Genomic DNA, 22,936 nt, shown 5'->3' on the forward strand with positions numbered 1-22,936 from the left:
CCTTGCAGAGAAAACTTCAAAGTGGTGACCTTACTTCAAAGTTTTGGAGGAACCCTCCTATCCTCTAGTGAATATAGGAGATACCTCTTAGTCTTCAAATGAGTGAAATGCCCTTTGACCTTGGTATTCATTTATTAATTGAAAATGACTTAAATAACCAAGAAATATTTGATTTTCTTCCCAAAATCAGACATCTTCAACCTCTTGAATATGATGATGATGACAACATGATGAGACAATGTGAGGGCATTGATGTCGTTTTTCCTTAGTCCATAAGAGAGTACTAATGTTTACGGGTATATCATTGACTTGAAAAAAAAATCTCAAATATTCATGAAAAATTAGATCATTATTTTTTAAAGGATTAGGTTATTTGCACCCACTTAAAGCACACTTTGAGTTGAATTTATAGAGTAAAATGGTAAAACCAGTGCACTGAGCATAAATGATGGGTGCAAATAGAACAGTCTTTCTAAAAACCTTAGGAGACCACATGTCTTGTAAAATGGAAGATGTTGGAAGCATTTTTTCCATACCAAAGATTAAGACACGTGTTTCGAAAATGCCTTGACCCATGTGCATATCCAATTTTGAGAGTTACCACTTAGTTTTAGGTTTAGTAATCGTAAAGTGAATCTGAATATAGATTCGGATCGGCATGCAACAAAGATAATGGGTTAGGGACCTGGTTATGGAATTTGAAAAGTATTATTGTAAAGCGTGGGATCTACAAAACATTTTCTACTATTGCTTGCAATCAATGAGGAAAGAGGACAAAAGCTAAGTTCTAGGAGATAGTTTCTTTTGCGACCTATCTATCGAGCTTAACAGATAAAAGAAATCTTGGAATTGTGCCCGATGTCCGACTAGAAAGTCGATGTGGATACGTGGGCTTCAAAACCTTTGGGGAGATTTGAGCTCATCTACATGGGTTTAGGAGTCGTCAACATTCAATTAAAGTATGAGTAAACACTATAAAAAGATTTTGAAATTCTATTTTTTTGGGTGTGTAATACTCACATATCAAAAGATAAGGGAAAATAATCTACCTAGAAATCTAAGGTAAAGAGGTTCGATTGAAGGACAAGGAAGGTGCTAGGCACTTTCTCCCTCCCATCATAAGATGATAACCAATATATGACCAAATGGTGAGATTAGAAAAATTCTTTTTGGATTTTTGAAATAAAAGAAATTATAAAGAAAATTAGAAGGCAAAAGAATTATAGTTTTGTAGACACCCCAATTTGAACGCGCCCTCACTTGAAAGGGCCCAAAAATAGTAATTTTTCAATAAATTTGGCCAACGGGCCTCGATGGCCCGAATCATCGAAATATGATATTTTCGCCAAAATCAAAGCCTCTAACACCTCTCAATAGGTTACTAGGTCCACTAAAATGATTTGGCACACACCCATCTACCCCGCTCCATTCGAAATACCGACTTTCCAACAAAATAGGCCAACGGGCCTCAAAGGCTCAAAAAATTAAAACGTGGCAATTCAATTGAACCGAGGCCCCTAAGACCTCCCAATGGTTTAGGGGACCTATAAGAAGGGTGGCGACCCATCCTACACGTGTTCAACCTCACCGCGCCTCCTTCATATTCAAGAAAAATCGAACGATCGATGAAATTCTCCAACGGGCGAAAAAAGCCTGATTTGCCAACACGTGGCATTTTTGATCAAATCAATGATCATAAAAATCTCAAAAAAATCAAAAAATAAAAATGTGAGACTTGGGATGCCTACCCTTCATCTACCTCCCACCACCCCACCTCCAAATCCGCAAACACCCTAAGCCCATTCGAGGCCTACCAACATTTACCTCTCTCCTAAATTAATTTCTCACTTTACACCCTAACCTAAAATTAACTCCATGTCACCTAAACCCTAGAACCTACTCACCCCCAAAATCCAATCCAAAACTAGCCCTACCCAATCCAAAATAACCTACAACCCAAAGCCCAACACCAAAAGCCCACAAGACATCATACTATCCATATCCAACTATCCAACCCACAACCTTAACCCATTACCTATTGCCCACATTAATCAATCATCTTCTCAAATATCAAAAGATGACACATGTTATCACCACCCTTCACCTCCCTCATCTAATCACCTACCCCCATCACCATTCTCTAAAAAATCAACCAACCACATCACTCCTCTCTCCAAAATCACCTCAACTCATACCCTACTCTAACCTAACCTATCCCCATCATCAACAACCCACACCTCAACCCATACCCTAATCCATCACTATTATCTAACATCATCAACCACCCATATCTCTACCCATCATCTTCCTTAAAACACTCTAATAAATCATCTCAACCCATACTTCTCTCATCATCAACTAACTAACCCACACTTCTCTCTCTAATCAAACAACCACCATCAACCAATCAACCAATCTCATCACCATACTCTTTCATCACAAATGCCACATGGCATCATCCCCTTTCTCTTCCCAAAAATCAATTTACCCACCTCTGACACAACCCATTCTCCTAAATCTAAACACCTCACCCTTTCAACCAACCTAACACTCCTTCCCCAAATAACCCTCGTATACCCCCACTCCCTCATCAACCATCACTTATCTTATCTCACCAAACACTCTATGCAAATGGATTTGGGTAGGATCCAAATCATTTGGGTTGAAATACAACCCACTTCCCTCATTTACACAACTCCCCTCACTTACACTCTAAATTTCATACCCTTTACTTTTAAAACCCATGCCATTTTCTATTTTCTCAACCTTTAACCCCATTATACCTCTCAAACCATCCTCCAAACACTACAAATACCCCTTCCCACATCCCAAAAATGGTAACTAAGTCTCCCTAAGAAAAAAACCTACTCTCTCTACTCATCCTCACTACTCTCTCATATCATATTCTAAAAAAGGGAAAGTTTCACTCTCAACTCACTAAGAACTCAAGAGAATTCAAAAAGAAGAAGAAGAAAAAGAAAAAGAAAAGAGGATCAAGGATACAAGGTGGGTGCAATAAACACCCCCCCTCTCTCTCTCTACCCTCTCATTTTCCCTCTTTTATCATCCCCCTTCTTTTCATTTTATTTTAAATGGGTTGAGCATGAATGAACCCCAAGGCTAAAGGTCTAAAATGGTCATTTCCATCAATGAAATGACCCTATGATCAAGCCAAAAATGAATCCCTATCTAGGGTACAAATGCACCCACGTGCCATTTCTTTTCTTTTTATTATTTATTTTGAATCAAAAGGACCGAGTTGCATAGAGGTTACTGCCACTTGACGGGGAGAAAAGGGTGCATAACCCCTTCCCTTTTCTCCAACCGAGCTACTTACCAAAATCCCTAGGTTCGATTAGATTAGCTCCTTATCCATCGCGAGTCACCTAATGTACATTGGGTGACCATTCACACCCACTTATAACTTGAATGGTGACGACTCCAATTCATCGTAGATGTGGCCGTCCTAATGACGAAAACCACGTGTCTATTCATAAGTTTGACACCACCATGAAAAGACTAGGGACCTTATGCATGAGTTGTGTCTTATTTGGGATTGTTATTTTGTTAGCTTAGAGAGTTAAATGTGGATCTAGGTAGATTCTCACCTTTGACCCTTAGCCATTTTAGAAAAAATATTGTGATGTGTGTACAAATAGTATATGCATGTAATGGACTTAGAAAGAGAAGATTACCTCCAATAAAAGATTACTTTCAAACTCTTAAGTCATTATGAAAGAAAATAAAGAAATCTCTATTTTCAAAATTTTAATTTTCAAATAATTTAAAGAAAATAAAGAGCATTTGTACTAGAATTTAAAACTTACAAGAAAAGTAAATAATAGGAAACAATTACTCTAACGCTCTCATTGAGCTTATTGAGGGCTTATAGGGGGAGATTACCTCTAAGTGGTTTTACTCTCTACCCTTAGCCTTAAGCTAAAAAATATGAAAATCTATATTGTTAAAAGTAAAGAAAGTTTAAAAGTAAACTTTTTTAAATGTAAAGAGGAGAGTAGATAGAAGAGGCGGGAGGTTTAGAGAAGGGATTACATAGAAAAATTAGAAAGTTACAACTATACCCTACCTTGGTCCCTTTTTTTTTTCTTGGTTGGATTTTCTTAGGTGTTTGAGAGAAGATTTAGATAGGATTTTGGTAGGTTAGAGGGTTTTGAGGAAAGACTTGGACAGAATTTTAAATCATTTGATCTTCTCATCCATTTGTCTTGGATGATCTATTTATAAGATTTTGGGAGATCCTTGGGGATAAACTTGTCCTAAATCCTAGAGTTCCCAATATTTTCATTAAAACTTCAATGAAAAATTAAAATTACATCTCTTGTCTTTGGTCTTGGTCTTGATGGTCTTTCACTCACTTATAGGTCTCACCAATCATGATGATCAAGATGATAGGATTATAAAAGGTAACGAGTTTTAGAGAATTCTATAAGAGGGTTAAAAAGGTCACAAGGCATTGGCTTTGGGTCAAATTCTTGAGAATTAGGCTAGATGACATGTAAACATGGATTTGAGTTTTGAACATTAATGTCATTTAGCCTAATTAGGTTTCTAACAACTTAAGATTAATAGTATTTTTGCTCACAGAATTAAAGAATTTTATAGATTGTGCAAAATTACTACAAACTATAAAACTTGATCAAATTACAAAGAACCTTTTACGATTGAAGATAAGTTTGGGGGCATAAGGGTAATTTACCTTATTTTAGTTCTAAAAAGATGGGGTTAGGGTAATAATTACACTCATGTGGGGACCAATATTTGACTAAGGGTCTTTGTTGGAAGAATATAAAAATTACAAGAACGCTAAAGTGGTGGGATTATTGGAGAGTTAAAGAAAGGGTAAAAGAGTAAAGGGGAGGGATTTCTTGAGGGAAAAGTCATTAATGAGGGGATTTAAAGGATAACTATCCTTAAAAAAATTTGATCACACATAGACTTGTAACTGTCCAATAGAATTTGCCTTGGGTGAGCCAAGACTTGTGTAGACACCCCATTTTTGCATCCGCCTGATTAATCAACTCGTCAACCCGATCGCAATGATTCCCAATGATAGATGTGTATTCCATTGCTTTATTTTGTTACTAGATGTGTTTCAGAAATCCGGATGAGGTATCTCAAACTAACAAAACCTTAGAAACCACGCTACGCTAGGAAAATACGACTCCAGAAACATAGAAATCATCATTTTTCAGACAAAAAGAAGTTTCACGATAAAAATCACTAAAAAACTATCAAATTATCAAAATACCCCTAACATCAAAACAACCCTAGAGCCTACATTACGCTTAGGAAAACCCTTTCAAACACATAAAACAACAAATTGAAATCAAATAAATCATTTCGCCAATTTTAACAGAATTTGACAAAATTACTAAAATGCCCCTCATTAAGTTCATGACTATTTCACACAAAAAATTTCATAAATGACACAAACTAATATTTCCATTTGATTCCTTACAAAAAATCGATTCTAAAACATCCTAGAACATTAAAAACCGACTTAAAACATGAAAAGTCCTCTCCGGGGGCAAAACAGTAATTTCACAATTTTCATAATTAAAATTTTCGAAATTAATAAATAAAATATTAAATAATTAAAGTGAAACATTAATGAAATTAATTTAAAATTTTGAACCTGAAAAATCGATCAATTGGACTTTCGGGTAAAATTGTTGAGGGTTCGTGGGATATTTCTTTAAGGACCCCTCCATTTGGGGGTCCAAAGAATTAAATATATTTTAGAAGGGGATCTCCAAAAATTAAAAGTCAATTAAGCAAGACTGAAATCAAGGTATTAAAGTCAATCAAGTAAAACTGAAGTCAAAATTAAAGTCAATCAAGCAAGACTGAAGTCAAGATATTAAAAGTCAATCAATTAAGACTAAAGTCAAAATATTAAAAGTCAATCAAATAAGACCAAAATTCATAATAGAACTCTAATTAAATAATAACTCTATCTAATAGAGTTCTAACTTAAAAACAATTCTACCTAAAATAATTCTAATTAAAACACAATTCTACCTAAAACAATTTTAACTAAAACACAACTCTAATTAAAAGATCTCTAATTAAACACTAACTCTATCCAAATCAACCCTAAAAAACATCTATAAATAGAGGTGCTCACACCCTATTTTCGTATAAAATGATAAACCCTAAGAGAAGTAGGTCTAGAAGCTCCCCTAGCCCCCCATAAACCCTAGTTTTGGAGCCCCAACTCCTTACCTAACATCCCTCCTTCAATTTTAGTCTAGAAAACACCTAAAATTCCTCAAAAAACACCCCCAAATCCACAACAAACTTGAAGAGTTCAGATCTAAAAATAAGGAGATACCTTGATCTAGGAGATCCGAAGTCAAATCCGGAGACAGAACGAAGCAAGGGAGTACAGTACAAGCAGCTCTTTTTGTCAGATCTGAGGGAACAAAACCCTTGCTATCGGAAAGGTATGTAATTTTTTTATTTTTATCTAGGTTTTTAGCAATGTGATATATTTGGGAAGTTAGTAGAGACCGACTTTGGCCGGGCGGGTTTGGTGCCTAACACCTTCCAACCCCGTAACATGATCCCCGAATTCAGATTTTTTATGGTAGACTAGTTCTTTTTATCCATGTTAGAGTCAGTTTGGTTCCTAGACCACAATAACTAGGTGGCGACTCCCAAACCTCAAGGGTCAAAAGCGGATCCGCGAACCCCGCGGATCGAGGGCGCTTTCAACTTGAACAAAAATTATGCTTGGCCATAGGTTACCCTTGGACTAAACAAAAGTGCTTGTGGCCATATGTCACCCTTGGCTAGGCAAAAAATAAGCTTGGCCACGATTGAGGTACGATCAAGCTTAAAATTAAGCTTGGCCAAGGATGAGGTATGGCCCAACTTAAATCTAGAATTGAAAAATGGCCTTCGAGGCTTGTGGTTACTTGAAAATTGGGTTTTTAACATTCATTAATACACTTTGGGTGGAGCCCTTTCTCAAAAGGTTTTTGGTTCTCTTAGGCTCGGCCTAGGCAAAAATGGGGTATCTACATAGGTATGTACTAAGATCCATCGATTGTAACTAAGGTCAACATGGGTGGACCAAAGTGAAGGATGTTAAAGTAAGGGTATTATAGTTTCATCACAATTTTCTTAGGGTTCACTAATCTTCACAAGTGTCGAAATTTCTTCATGAGATGATATAATTAAGGCACAAGGAAATCCTACATGCATGTCTCAAAAGTAAAAATACTTGGTAGCTATCATGCAAATTGAAAATCTATATTAACACGTCTTAATGAATGCCCCATAATTAAATCAATCCCAACTATGAACACCAATTTACTCATCATTAGGAATCCATAGCAACTGGGGTGAAGAGTCATCGAATCAGACAGGGGCAAAATGGGGTGTCTATAAGTACTCGAAATAAAATATATTATAAAAAAAGAATCGAGCTCAATCAATAAGAAATCTATGAAAGTGTTACCAATCAATGTTTACTCTTATCGAGACCATTGGCAAGAGGAGTCACAAAATCCCACCATTGTTAGTTTAGAATTCTTTAATAGGAAGAAGCTAAACTCAAGTAGCACGGTATGAGGCAATCACCCAAGCAAGATTATCCGATGTAACTCTTGTGAGAAAACAGACTACTAAGCAAACTTGGTCACTATCAAAACACTAACACACCCATAGAGGTTGGAAAACTCATAGCTAGGTATAACGTTTAGCTCAGTTTTGAAGGCCCCATCATAATAAGACAACGCACTAATGATGATCTAAGCTCTTCTTCATACCAAATCTATAGTATTAAATATGAAATCTTAAAATACTTATCAAATCAAGGGCAGATATAACATTCTCTAACTGACCTACCATCAAATAGTAAAATAATACCAATTTAGTATTTATTATACTAAGACACTACTAATCTACATCAAATATCAACATTAATAAGGTAGGGGCACAAAGCCCAACAGTTGAGTCAACAACCTCCAACTAGCTCTTGTCTTACCTGGCATTACACTTTTTGGTTAACTCTCCTCAAAGATTGAAAATGTTCAAAATCTGATTTCTCAAGCACTATCTTATGCAAAAGTCTCATAAATTCTAAAATTCTATTATTTATCATCTTCTTCCTTTCTTCATTTCTCAATTCACTATTATTTGACTTAAAAATTGGAGGATCTTTGGTAGACACCACATTGAGGCCTCATCCTCTTTTCCTTCAGGCCTTCAAACGAATTGGAAGTAGCGAACTTACGATGGTCAACCCAATCTTTGTCAGCAATGAAGAGATCTTGTTAGATCAAGTTCACCATCATAAGCTAGCTCATATCTTGAGGAGTGGAAGCCCAAAAAGTTCTCCACATTTTTGGTGTTGTTCATGGGAATGACGTTAAGAGTTCCAATCGAAACACACATAGAAGGAAGGTTTACCAAAGAAAATATGAAAAATACACCAAACACCCTATGACATTCTCATTACATCCCAATCGACACCTAGCTCCATCGAATCGGCTTCACTTCACATCCTACACTTTCAACTAAGAAAGATGCAGTAACACTTCTTAAAGCAACAAGATTAGGTGGTGACTCTACAAAGGGAAACTGCCATAATGAGAGCATCATTGGAGATTTAGAAAGTTATAGAATCCCAAAAAAATAAGACTATCGCATTTTCAAAGAGACAACAGAGGACGATGCCAACCCTAAGACATCAAGTACCAATACCCGCTCCAAGAGTGCAACATGCAACAACGACATCAAGAGAGCTATCGTTGTCAGCCAATCATGTGGGAAAAGCACAAGACTATGTCGAGCCAGATGCAGAACAAACGACTAAGAACAGACAAATGGAGGTCCCTCAATATCACATCTTATAGTTTGAACCTATTGATCCGATCCAAAATCCGAGCCAAAATATTTGATTAGAAACCCTAAAGTGTAATAATGCAAATTTAACTTTTATGTCATAAGACATTATTAAAATTTGATTTTTTTTTCTTTTAACAAAAAACATGACCATAATTTCTAGCACATTGGAAACCTAAGTAAAACTTTCAAGTCAAAGTATTAACTATATATATATATATATATATATATATATATATATATATATATATATATATAACAAGTGGCATGCATAGTCACATAAATGATTATTTCAAAGCAAGAGTTTAAAAAAAAAAATTTGTTCGTCTAACAAAAAAGTATGATGGTAACATGGTTATTGTAGACACGCCAATTTGATTGAAAAAACTCAAGAGCTCGATCGAATCTAGTGATGAGGATCAAATTGAGAGAATTTCGATGAATCAAGTGGGATCCACTTAAGCAAGATCAAGCAAATCAAGGTTTAATATAAAAAATTAATTGTTCCTGGCCCTTTGTTGACAAATGGCTAAGTATAAATTAGTCTGGTTGTTACTCAACTAAAGGCCAAGCTAATATTGTTTTGACCTTTCTTTGGGTAGTGTACATGCTTATTTTACACTAACTTTTGTTCACCCACATCCAATGCAAATCTATTCTGGCCGTTCCTTGGTAATAGGCAATTCAGTTGGACAGTTATTTAGCCCATGTGTGCACGAGATCTCATCCAACAACAAGCCTTCTTAATTTAGATTTTCTCTCAAATAAATCTTTCTTAAATTCCCTCTATACCCATGTGTTAACCTTGCATCAATTTCCTAACCAAGGTCCATGGGTAATCTTCATTGTCTCTTAAACTTAACCCAAAATCCTTGGTCCCTACTTAAGTTGAATTACTTCTCTAACCCAATTTTGTTGAGACACATTAGAGGTGATTCACACTTATGCACTTTTAGCCTTCTTAAAATATCAAATGAATTCCATAGCATTCTATGTAGTTTGACTCATTTCAAGAACCTATAATCAATATATCCAACCTAGAAAATTCTCTAGAATTTGTGCTCAATAACTTATCTATCCTCAATTTGTTAAGGACTTATCTAGGCTAAGTGACCAAAAATTCCAAAAATCTATCACCTATTTTTCTCTAGATTGACTCAAAGCCAAGGTCTTAAGACTTTATTTATTTTTATTTTTTTATCTCTTTCAAAAATTCTCTATAACTTATTGTCTTTTACAATCATGTCCTTTGATCATCATGATTGCTTAGATTCATAGGAGTATAAAAGACAATCAAAGACTTTTTAATGAGAGGCAATTGAGGTCAGTCAATTTGATTTTATTAGGAATATTAGAAACTCTAGCGTTTAAAACATTTATCTACAAGGGTCTTCCAAAAGCATATAAATAGGAACTATATCCAAGGCAAATGGAGGAGAAAAATTTGAGCTTTCAAACTTTGTCAAAATCCTTTCTCTTAGCCTTTTAATCCTTCTCAAAATCCTGTCCAAATAACTTCTACTCTATAGAAGCAAAAACACAAGAAGAAAAAGAAGACCAAGGTAGGGTTAAGCTATAATTCCCCTTCTAATTCCCTACACTCATCTTTCCCCTCTTTATTTTTAAAACATTTTTCTTTATCTTTCTTTATAATTTAGTCTTTAAAATTCTTAGACTAAAAGGTTTGAGGGTAGAAAGTAATCCGTCTTTGAGGTAATCTCCCCCTATAAGTCTTTAATAAGTTTCATAATTGCATTAGCATAAAAGTTGCTTTGCTTATTTACTTTCTATTGCAATTATAATTTCCTAGCATATATGTCTTTACATTTTCTTGCAATTTAAATACTTAGATTACCTACTCTTAATTTTCCTATGGCATAAGAGCTAGAAAGTAAACCCTTCTTGAAGGTAATCTTCTTTTTATAAGGCCATTACATACATACATTCTCATCCATCCAGTCACATAAAAAAGCTACAAGCAAGGGTATAGGTTCCTACGGACCTATATCCAACTTTTAGAGCCAACAAAAATAGTCCTCCAATGAATAAAATTTTCGTGCATAATCCATTTTTGGTCTTGTTCAACTCATGGATTTTTATCAAAGCCCTAAACTCACAAAAAATCCAGTAAGCACCTCCTTCTTGCTCATTATCTCAATTTGCCAATTTTGCAAAACTAAAGTAAAACTCTTTTTCCTTTTAATATCTATAAGACTCTATACTGTCAAAAAATAAAAAATAAATAGTTTTAAAGTTTCAATTGAAGATTATTTTGATAACCATCAATGGATATTAGGAGGGACAAAGTGCATTACACCTTCCTTATTCCTCAACCAAACCTCATTACCTAGCTTTCTAGGTAGACATTTGCCCTTACCATTGAAAGTGAGTCATTACATGTTTAAAAAAAAATTTAAAAAAAGTTTTAGTGGTGTCCATTCACACCCAAACTCTTTGAGTGGTGGCGACTTCATAATTCCAGTAAATGAGATCAAAATCCCAAAATATTTTGAATCCTCATGTATCTACAGGTACCATCCCCCCCTTAAATATTAATTAAAGAGTATAATTAAAGTTCAAAAGAAAAATTAACATAGAGACATGATTTATCAAGTTCGCAATTAAAATCCCAAATTAACTCAAAATGTCATCCATTTATTCTTGTAATATTAATAAGGGTGAGATTTTGAGCATACTTTCAATGCATTACAAACATTAGAACTAGATTTACATTGTTGAAACACCAAAATAATTAAACCTATATCACAAAGTAAAATCTATAATGAACATATGAAATGAAATGAATGCTGTGATGACTCAACACACCCAAATCATTAATATCCCCAGAATGATCACCGTACTTATGTCGATTAATATCACTTGAATCATCCGCTATCCTTTATACCAAGTAAAGGATCTACTTGCAGGGTTTTTAGGATTTTCTACCCAAGGTCATGCTCAATGAACGCAACACCCGAGTACAAATTAATATATGAATCTAAACTCATCATGACATGTATTTATCTATGATCATAAATATTTGTACAAAAAAAAAAAATCATTTTCAAGATGAAAGCATATTCAGAACTATTCATGTATTCACTTTTACATGATTATTCTGGCATGCAATATCATAAAAAATAAAATATATGTTTAAAAATAATTTAGATCTACCATTAATATAAATTCTACAAAGAACCCCTGTGTCTCCCTTACCTCTAAAATAAATAATAATCTTCACTGAGGTTGATAACCTAAGATACTCTTCTACAAAATCCTCTTCCCACGAATTTGGATTTGTTGCCTTGGTAAGATTTATCTCTTCCAACAATTTTTTTTTGTGGGTTTTTGTAAAGAGAATAAAATAAAGTAAATAATATATACTAAAATTAAAACTAGTAAAGTTTAATAAAGTTAAATCCTCGATTTGACTTCAACAAAACACAAGAACTTAACATTAAAGAAACTCTTGAAACTCATTTCCTAATATGACTTAACCAAGCCACATGACACAATTTAAGATTCTTAAACCTAATCTTAATTTCTTGTCCAACATGATTTGTATTTTTTCTTTTATAGGATTAACTACGAATTTAAGATTAATAAATATCTCAAAACCAATACTCAAATGATCCAAGAGTTATATTTAGAAAGACTTATTAAAGACCAATATTTAAGAGTTTGAAAACTTTTCAAACTCTCCTAAGGTTTTGGCTTGAGATTAAGTTTCTAATTTTATTTAAAATACTTTAAAATTAAGAATTTATATGCCCTCACTAGGTTTCCACCTTCAATAAAAATTGTGTGGCTCAAACAACAATTGAACTCACGGGCTATGAGATTTCAGTTAGGCCTATTTTTATTTATCATTAATATTTATATATTGTTAATTTTCTTATCTTTATTATTATTATACTTTTAAGGGGTACTACAATCTACCCTACTTAATTGAATTTCGTCTCTGGAATTTAAAAGTGTACCTACGATAAAAATCTTTGGATATGGTCATCTTTTTTCTAACTCAAGCACCCACGTAGCCTCTTCAATTTTGTGGTGTTTCCATAACATCTTGACTAACGGGATAGTCTTGGTGTGAAGAACATGGCCTCTCCTATACAAAACTTAGATATGTCTTGCCTTGTAACTTGTATCCTTCAAATCTCGATCTTTTGCCACTCGATCATGCGAGTTGGGTCTGGAACATATTTATGTAGCATAAATACATGGAATGTGTGATGAATGCCTGAAAGTTGTAGTGGCAATGATAAGCAGTAAGAAAATTCTTCGACTCACTGCAATATCTTGAAAGGTCTAATAAACCTCGGTGCAAGCTTCCCTTTCTATCCAGAGCGAATTATCCTTTTTTTGTGGAATGACTCATAAAAATACATGATCACCTATACAAGCTTCTAAAGGTCTTTTCCTTCTATCTACATAACTTTTTTTGTCGTTTTGAGCTGCGACTAGATGATTTTTGATAACACGTATCTTATCAGTGGTTCTTGGATCATCTCTGGTCCAAGTAGAGTACATTTGCTAGCTTTTGTCCTGTAGATGGGAGATTTACATGGCCTTACATAATGTTCCTCAAAAGGTGCCATCCCGATGCTTGCCTGGTCATTGTTATAAGCAAACTCTGCCAAAGGTAGGTGAATGCATGAAATTAAATGAATGATGTGACGACTCAACACACCCAAACTATTAATATCTCCGGAACGGTCACCGTACTTATGACGATTAATATCACTGAAATCGCCCACTGTCCTTTATCTTAAGCAAGAGATCTTCTTGTAGGGCTTTCGAGATTTTGGAACCAAGGTCCTTTCAACCCACTTGAACATAGTTTTAATAATCAGGTTTCCTCCTATTTTTTTAAAAGAATATTTTTTAGATGCATGCTTTCATGCTCAATGAATGTACACCGTGTACAAATAAATATGTGAAATCTGAACTCATCATGGCATATTTTTATCTAGGATCACAAATATTTATATCAGAAAAAATATTTTCAAACATCTAGACACATACAGAACGATTCATATTTTCATTTTTAGATGATTATTCTGGCATGCAATATCATGGAAAATAAAATATATGTTTAAAAACAATCTAGATCTACCCTTAATGTAAATTCTACATAGAATCCATGTGTTCCCCTTACCTCTAAAAGCAAATACTCCAAATCTTCACCAAGGTTGAGAACCTAAAATCCTTCTTCTCCAACATCCTCTTCCTACGAATTTGAATTTGTTACCTCGATCAAATTTGCCTTTTCCAACGATTCTCCGATGGGTACTTGTAAAAAGAATAAAATAAAATAAATAATATATACATAAGTTAAAATTTATAAAACTTAATAAGTTAAATCCTCGATTCGACTTCCACGAAATGCACAAAACCTAACATTAAAGAAACTCTTGAAACTCCTCTCCTAATTTGACTTAACCAAGCCATATGACACAATTTAAGATGCTTAAACCTAACCTTAATTTGTTATCCAACAAAATTTTGCCAAGGAAACAAGATGATGTAGTCAACTCAATATTTTTAAATTTATTTTTCTTTTATAGGACTAAATACAAGTTTAAGATTAATAAATGTTTCGAACCCAATACATGAAAGATTAAAGAGTGGATAATATTTGAAAGACTTAATAAAGACCGATATTTAAGAGTTTGGAAACTTTTCAAACTCTCCTACGATTTTGGCTTGAGATTAAGTTTCTAATTTTATTTAAAATAAAGGATTTAAATGCCCTCACAAGACTTCCACCTTCAACCAAAATTGTGTGGCTCAAACAATCATTAAACTCATGTACTATGAGTTTTCATTTAGTCTTATTTTTATTTATAATTAATAGTTATACATTATCATTTTGTTTATCTTTATTATTATATTTTTAATGGGTAAAGGGAGGCTTGGATATATTGACAGAAGAAATTGTTAGCCCCGATTCTCTACTACCCCTATTCTTGCACTACCCCTATTCTCACCCACGCATAAAATCCCCATTTTTCGGAGCTCTTGAGGTGGTCCACGTTTACTTCATCACGTCTCTTAAGGCTTAGAGACGTGATCCACTATAGATCGAAGTGTGGCAACTAATCCAATCGTGAACGAATGCTTGATGGAAGCCTCATTCAAGGTTGGTTATTTAAGATTGGTTTTGGTCCCCAAACTTCTCACTCTCTTAATCTCTCCTTCATTTTACACATTCGATCAAAAGTGATTCCAAGTTTGGAAGTACTAAATCGAGATCGACAGATCCGCAGCGTAAGATGGTGAAAATCAATGGTTAGAGGTATGTATTTTATACAGATTTTTTGGGCATTTTTCATATTTGGATTCTCAGATTATTTCCGTATTTATTTTGAGAATCCATTTTTAGATTCAGATTTGTTTTTTACATTTGGTATTAGAGCCTCCATAATCTCTGCTTTGATATTTTTTAATTTTTATTATGCATCTGAAAATATATATATCATTTCTATTTTTACTTGAAATTTTATTTTTAAAATTTGAGTTTGATGCATATTGGAGTTAGAAATCTTTGAGAAATTAGATTTCTAATTTTTATTTAATTTTTAAACAATCTTTTGGAGTTTTATCTGATGAGTTGTATCGGATCCAAATCGGATAGAAATCGGATAGAAATTGGATAGACTAAAAGTTTAAAAAGATAAATTTCTATAAATAAAATAAATTCTAAAATTGTTTAGGCATTTATTTAGTAACATGCCTACCTTTTATTTATTTATTTATTTATTTTGCATATGATATTCAGTTTGTTTAATTATATGCAATTTATTCGTATTTATATATGTTTGCATGAATTAATTATTCTGCTTAAATTAATTATGCAAAATTTTGGATAAATATTTATGCTCGAAATTAGAGGATTAATTTTGCAATAATTATGCTTAAAATATTGTTTTTACATATTTTTATGTTTAATTATGTAAATTATTAAGTTCTATTATGAGAATAATTAAGTGCATAAAATTAACATAATTATAGTTAAACTATGCAATATATTCTCATAAAACTTAAATTTTAAGCATAATAGAATAATGTCTAAGTGATCCATATAATTTTAGTTAATCAGAGAATAGGCACAACATTTTTAATTAAATAAAACTATAATTAATTAGGATCACATAAAGTTTATTTAAAAATTAATTGTAATTAATTATACTTAATATAATAAACTTTATCCCACATGAATTTTTATTATATTTAATAATTAATTAGGATAAAATATCAAATTATTCATAACTTACCCACATGAATTATGAATTAATAATTTGGTAGTTTTATCATAAAGTTTAATCTAAGATATAATATATATCAAATTTATAACAATTATATACCCTTTATAATTATGAATTACGTAAATAATTTGATAAATTCTATCATAAAGAATAATTGAATCTGTTTGAATTAAAAATTTAGCCTACAGGAAATTTTTTTGTTATTAGATTCAATTTTTAAGCATGATTTACATTGGTAAAACATGAAATTTTATTTAAGTCTCAATTTTAACATAAACATGTAATTTTAATTTATGCATCTTCACAAACTACGAATTTTTCTGATATTCGATGTGATATTTCCGAATAAAAGGGTGATAACTATAAAGTATGGAAATAGGGAATTTTTATTCACTTAGGATGGATGGACATTAATTATGCTATTAAGAAAGACGAACCACCTACAATTAACGATACCAGCTCTACAATGGACATTATACTTTATGAAAAATGGGAGCGATCTAATCGCCTTAGCGTAATGTTCATTAAGACAAAAATCTCTGTTGGTATTCGTGGTACTGTAAATCAGTATGATAATGTCCAAAATTTACTGAAGGCCATTAATGATCAATTCGTCACTTCAAAGAAGGCACTCGCAAGTATCCTAATCATGAAGTTCTCATCCTTAAGGCTCACCAATGTTAAAGGTGTGCATGAGCACATCATGCATATGAGGGATATTGCGATTTAATTAAAGAATCTCGAGGTTGAAATGTCAGAGTCCTTTCTGGTGCACTACATTTTGAATATCTTTCCGCATCAATACGGGCCCTTTAAAATCTCTTACAATACATATAAAGACAAATGATCAATTAATGAACTCATGACCATGTATGTTCAAGAAGAAGGAAGGCTAATGATGGAACTGTGTGAGAATGCAATGTTGGCTACGCAAGGAAAGGGCAAATTTCAAGTTAATCAGAAAGGGAAAGGTAAAATACCTCCCCAAGCTGATATCAAGAAAATTTTTAAATATTTCTTTTGTAAAAAGACGGGACAAGTGAAGAATGAATGTGCCAAATTTAAGAAATGGCTTGAAGACAAAGGTAATTCAATCTCATTTATTTGTTATGAATCTAATATGATTAATGTAAATATTAACACATGGTGGATTGATTCTGGTTTAACAATTCACATTTCGAATTCCTTGCAGGGTTTGCAAAACCCAAGGAAGCCAGTGGAAAGTAAGCAAAACATCTTATCGAGAAATAAGATGGGCTCACATGTGGAGGCTGTAGGAACATGCCATTTAATTTTAAGTAGTGGTTTTGTTTTAAAGTTAGAAAAGACCTTTTATGTTCCAAGTTTTTCTAGAAACTTGATTTCAGTTTCAAAACTTGTACTTTTTGGATATTCCTTTCAATTTTCAGAAATATCATTTAGTTTATTTTACAAATCTGATTGTGTTGGAAATTGTATTTTTTCTGATGGTCTTTACTACATTAATTAACAAAACAATGCCACTTATAATGCTATGCATGTTAAAACTGGTACTAAAAGATGTGTTGTTAATGAGGATTCCTCTACATTATGGCACCGGAGATTAAGTCATATCTCCACAGAAAGGATTAAAAGATTAGAAAATGATGGGGTACTTAATACTCTGGATTTTACTGATTTTGAGACTTATGTGAACTGTATAAAGGAAAAATAGACCAACAAATCAAAGAAATGTGCTAATAGGAGTTCGACTATATTAGAAATCATACACACTGATATATGTAGTCTAGACATGGATTCACATGGTCAGAAATACTTCATCTCCTTCATAGATGATTATTTACAATATATGTATCTCTACATGCTTCATAACAAGAACGAATCATTAGATGCCTTTAAAATCTTTAAGGTTGAAGTAGAGAAACAATGCGACAAGTAAATTAAGATCGTGAGATCAGATAGAGATGGAGAATATTATGATAGATACACAAAAAATAAACAAGCACCTAGGCTATTTGCAAAGTTTCTTCAAGAGCATGAGATTGTTGCTCAATACACCATGTCTAGTTCACCAGATCAGAATGGTGTAGCAGAAAGAAGAAATCGAACATTATTGGATATGGTGCGGAGTATGCTAAGCAACTCCAATCTTTCTAATTCCTTGTGGGTTGAAGCACTTAAGACGATAGTGTATATATTAAATCAAGTTCCAACCAAGGTTGTTTCTAAAACGTCATTTGAATTATGGAAATGTTGGAAACCGAGTTTGCGACATATGCGCATTTGGGGATGTCCGTCTGAAGTAAGAATTTATAATCCACAAGAATAGAAATTGGACCCAAGAACCATTAGTAGGTATTTCATTGGATATGTTGAAAGGTCTAAAGGTTACAGATTTTTTTGTCCATCTTACAACACTGGGATAGTGGAATCAAGAAATGTAAAATTTCTTGAAAATGACTTGATCAGTGGGAGCAATCAAATCAGGACTATAAGTTCTGAGAAGAATCATTCATAGTCTCAACCTTCTACTTCAAGTGATATATTGGTTATTGTTCACAGCATCGCTCAAGTACAAACTGGTGTTGAACAACCAATCATTGAAGTTCCACAAACTGTTGACAGCATTCCAGTAGATCAAATTGTTCAAGAGTTGCCCGAAACTTCTGAACAACGAGTTGAACATCATACTTTCGAGGAAAATGATGGTGGAATATTAAAAAGATTTGTTAGAACTCATAGTTAAGGAATTCATTTAGAAGGAAGGAATCGATTACACGGAGACCTTTTCTCCTGTATCTAAGAAAGATTCCTTGCGTGTTATTTTGGCATTAGTAACCTATTTTGACTTGGAATTGCAACAAATGGATGTGAAAATGACATTTCTTAATGGAGATCTAGAGGAAGAGGTTTACATGAAACAACCTGAAAGATTCCCTTCTAGTGATGGTAAGCAATTGGTTTGCAAGCTTAAGAAATCCATATACGGTTTAAAAGAAGCATCCCGCAAATGGTATTTAAAATTCCATAATGTAATTTCTTTATTTAATTTTGTAGAAAATATTATGAATCAATGTATATACCAGAAGGTCAGTGGAAGTAAAATTTATTTTCTTGTTTTATATGTAGATTATATCTTGCTAACAACCAATGATAAGGGTTTGCTGCATGAGGTGAAACAATTCCTTTCTAAAAGCTTTGATATGAAGGATATGGGTAAGGCGTCTTATGTCATTGGCATTAAGATCCATAAAGACAGATTTCGAAGTATCTTGGGTCTGTCGTAGGAAACCTATATCAATAAAATTTTAGAGAGATTTCAGATGAAGGATTGTTCACCAAGTGTTGCTCCCATTGTAAAGAGTGACAGGTTCAATTTGAACCAATGCCCGAAGAATAATCTTGAGAGGGAGCAAATGAAAAATATTCCATATGCTTCTGCTGTTGGAAGCCTAATGTATGCTTAGGTCTGTACAAGACCTGACATTGCATTTGTTGTGGGAATATTGGGACGATATCAGAGTAATCCAGGTTTAAACCATTGGAGAGCTGCAAAGAAAGTGATGAGGTACCTTCAAGCAACTAAGAATTACATGCTTATGTATAGACGGATGGACAATCTGGAAGTAATTGGTTACTCAGATTTGGACTTTGCTGGCTGTATTGATTCACGCAAATCAACATCAGGTTACATTTTTATGATGGCCGGTGGAACTGTATCATAAAGAAGTGCCAAGCAGAACTTGACTGCCACTTCCACTATGGAAGTCGAGTTCGTTTCTTGCTTTGAGGCTACTTCGCATGGTGTATAGCTTAAGAATTTCATATATGGGCTTAGAATTATGGATTCTATCTCTAGGCCATTAAGAATGTATTGTGACAATTCAACTGTTGTTTTCATGGCTAAAAATAATAAAAGTGGAAGTCGAAGTAAATATATCGACATTAAGTATTTAGTTATAAGGGAACGTGTCAAAGAAAAGAAAGTGGTCATTGAGCACGTTAGCATTGAATTGATGATCGCTGATCTTTTGATTAAAGGCATGCCACCGTTGAAATTCAAATATCATGTAGTGAATATGGGACTTAGTTCCATTATGTAGTTTTGCATTGTATGTACAATGTTATTTAATAAAACTCTTATGATTGTGATGTTTTCTCATATTTATGTGCACCTTAATTTATTTTGAGAAACTTCATTTGTGTAGGACCAGAATGAACATAGGGTTTAGTCATTAAGAAATGTTACCACATAAAATATAATATTAAGAAATAAAATACATTGTAATACATGGAAGGTAATACTCGTCATTAGAAGACTTATTGCTATGATTCATGTATTTATTACTTAATACAGATCATTGATGGGTTTAAGATAAGACATTTGTATTGTGGACCAAGTGGGAGAATATTTACCCCAATTCTCTACTACCCCTATTCTCGCACTACCCTTATTCTCACCCACGCATAAAAACCCCATTTTTCGGAGCTCTTGAGGTGGACCAAGTTTAGTTCATCACGTCTCTTACGGCTTAGAGATGTGACCCACTATAGATCGAAGTGTGGCAACTAATCCGATCGTGAACGAATGCTTGATGGAAGCCTCGTTCAAGGTTGGTTATTTAAGATTGGTTTTGGTCCCTAAACTTCTCACTCTCTTAATCTCTCCTTCATTTTACACCATTGATCAAGAATGATTCCAAGTTTGGAAGTACCAAATTGAGATCGACAGATCCGCAGCGTAAGAGGGTGAAAATAAATGGCTGGAGGTATGTATTTTATATAGATTTTTGGGCATTTTTCATATTTGGATTCTCAGATTATTTTCGTATTTATTTTGAGAATCCATTTTTAGATTCAGATTTGTTTTTACAGAAACGTCCTGGACTAGGAACAAACTGAGAATAAGAGAACATGCCTCAAGCCAATTGAGTTGAGGGTGACATGATCGGCCAGGAGAAAGTCGCTGAGCTTCTTAGGAAGAAGAGAGAAGACCTGGGGGAGTTATTAGGTTCAAGAACACACAAGTCGGTGTTTTTAGTCATTAGGACCTTCAGGTTACTCCCTTTACTAGGGAGATCATTTTGGCCCCCATGCCAAGAAATTCAACATGCCAAAGTGTTACATGCTTGATGGTATCACCAAACTCATTGATTATCTCTACCATTACTAGCAAGTAATGACCCTACAAAAGAGTAATGAAGCTTTATTTTACCGAGCTTTTACGACCAGCCTTGAATGAACAGCTTTGACCTGGTTTAGACAGTTGCAATCCAGGTTGGTACCATCTTTCCAAGACCTTCCTGGTATAGTTTACCAGTTGCAGGAACCAAGGCAAGGACATTGATACCCTTTCCAATGTGAAGAAAAGAGTGGGGAAGACTCTTAGAGAGTATACAAAGAGATTTTGGTCTAAGATGGTGTAGATCGGTAATTGTAATAGGCTAACTTCAATCATTGCCTACAAAAATAGGCTTCCCTGGAACTCGAAGGAAGGGCTTCAACTCGATTCTCTCGACTTGGCTTTTAAGTTGTGCTGCAGAAGTTGTGCTGCAGAAATTCGTTAGCTTGATCAGCTCGGCAAGTGTTATAACATATATAATAAGAATAGGTGGAGAGGAGCTTGCTTGAAGAGAGATCTTTCCCTGCTCAAGATTTGAAAGGGCATAGGGCAATAAGGAAGGAATGGACTCATTCATGAAGAGGAGGCCGGAGACAAGCTGCTACTCAGAGCTGAGAAGTACTCGCGATTAGATAATGAACACCGTAGTAACTCAAAAGCGCTTACTGTCCATGTGCCAGCACCAATGCTGATCTACAACAACAACGGTCAAGTTCATGCTTACATTTTTCCATAATTATAGTTTTGTCGTAATTTACCATCTTATTCTTATTTCTAACCGTTAGAATGTCTCTATTGGTCATAGATGAGAGTTAACTTAAAATTTCGTGATATATTTTAGGTATCATTGTTATAATTTCATAGTTCATACATCCATCCATTAATAAGTTTACACATAATAGCAGGTTGGGTGGCCTGGCCATTGCTAAGACTAATTAGTTCAACTCTAATTTGATGGGCTGGAAATTTTGAACTGACTCTACTCATGTAGGTAGGGCTTAAATTGGATCGGATTTGGGATTTTGCTGGGATATAAGAATATCCATATTTATATTTGAATTTGTTTACATGTATCGAAATTCATGTCTGAATCGGACAAATAATCTTCAATATAAACTATATCTGAATCATTTTGCTTTCAGTTAATCCGGATCTGACTTAACCAAATTGTTTGATTTGGGTCAGATAATTCTGAATAGTTCAAGATTTTTTCTTCTATACTTGTTTGTTAAATGCTATTCTATTTTATTTTACCATATTAATTAATTTATTTTATAAAATTTAATATTAAAGTAATAGAAAATTGTACTTTGAAAACCTAAAATTATAATTTTTAAAGCAATATATAATTCAGAGGTAGGCGGATATATAGATGGAACTGTATCTGACCCGAGTCCTACTTGGATCATGGGACATCAAATTATATTCGACTCATGTTGTGACTCAGATCTTTTCAAAGGTCTCAAACTTGTTAAATTCGAATTTTGGATCACTCGAGTTTAAGATAAAGCCTGACCTATGTTAAGCCCTATGTGTGGGCTCAAGATCAAGGTGTTAACCTCAGCGAATCAGACTGGATTGCGGGCCAAAGGGCTAATTCACACCCCCTCCTCTTTTGTCATCATTTTACCTTTATCTTTGATCATAAAATTCTATCTACTTCATAATCTTTAAACCACGAGAACAAGTT

The sequence above is a fragment of the Akebia trifoliata genome, chromosome 6 (assembly GCF_017979445.1).
Source record: "Akebia trifoliata isolate Shusen 1 chromosome 6, ASM1797944v1, whole genome shotgun sequence".
In the NCBI taxonomy this organism is placed as follows: domain Eukaryota; kingdom Viridiplantae; phylum Streptophyta; class Magnoliopsida; order Ranunculales; family Lardizabalaceae; genus Akebia; species Akebia trifoliata.